A 1215-nucleotide genomic window follows, 5' to 3' on the forward strand; every position below is an offset into this window, starting at 1 on the left:
GAATGAGACAGAGATTGTCCACATTAAACTGGGCAAATCTTTTGATAAGGAAAAAGACAAAATGGTGAGGAGGAACTGTTCTCAAATAGTTTAACATGGTGCAGAGCCAGCTTCTACCATTAACCTTCGAGAGATCTATTTGCCTAAAAAGACAGCCATGGACAAGGAAGGAGGCAAGAAACAACATGAAACTCTGCAAACATATCTACAAAGAAAGGAGAGATCCTGGTGAATAGGAAAGATACAAAGAGCAGGAAATGGGGACAAAGCAGATAACAAACTCCAAAAACGCAGTACGATAAAAATGTAATAGATTTCAAAATCAACACACAAACTTTTACAATTATGTTAGGAGGAGAATGATCAGAGCATGTGGGCCAATTGAAAACTGTTAGCGGTGCTGTTGTTAATGAAAATAAGGAAGTTTCAGACATTGTTTCAGTATTTGCAATAGAGGAAGAGGTCAGCATTTCAGATATTACATGGAATCTATTATTGAATCAGGAAGAAGGACTCAACAAAGTTCACGTAAGCAAGATAATAGTAATGAAGAAACTAATGGCACTAACGAGTAACAAAACTCCAAGAGGAGATTGTTTCATTGCAGGGAATTAAAGGAAGGAGTTGAGAACAGAAGTGTTCAAACTTCTCTCCACTTGGGGACCATTCCCTCAGATTGGAAAATATTGCCTGTCACTCCAACATTTAAGAAAGGAGTCAGAGGGAAACCAGGGAATTGTCGGCCAGTTCGACTAAGCCCTGTTGTCAGGAAACTCCGAGAGTTCACTATGAAGAATAGGGAGTCTGAACACCTCGAAGTTTTTCAGCTGTTCAGAGAAAGCCAACATGGATTTGTAAAGGGGAGGTCATTCCTGATGAATAGGATTGATTTTTGGGAGAGGTTACTAAAGTAGTTGACAGTGGAATGTCTATAGATTTTATTAATAATGTCACGGATGCTTTAAAGGTGTTTCCCTGAAGTCGCCCATGAACAATATATCCGTATGTTGTGTATATTTCCTTACCCATGGAGTGAGAAATTCAATTGTAAATAAGCCAGTGAAAAAGCCTTTTTCCTTAAAAAAATAAATGATTAGTTTATTTTACCCTATTGCTCTGGAATTTACTGAAGAATAGATAAAGTTGCTAATACATACACATGTGGATGAGATACAAATGAAGATAGAACAGTACTTATAAAATTTGATCATTTTA

This window comes from Cetorhinus maximus, chromosome 31 (assembly GCF_964194155.1).
Source record: "Cetorhinus maximus chromosome 31, sCetMax3.hap1.1, whole genome shotgun sequence".
Taxonomy (NCBI): domain Eukaryota; kingdom Metazoa; phylum Chordata; class Chondrichthyes; order Lamniformes; family Cetorhinidae; genus Cetorhinus; species Cetorhinus maximus.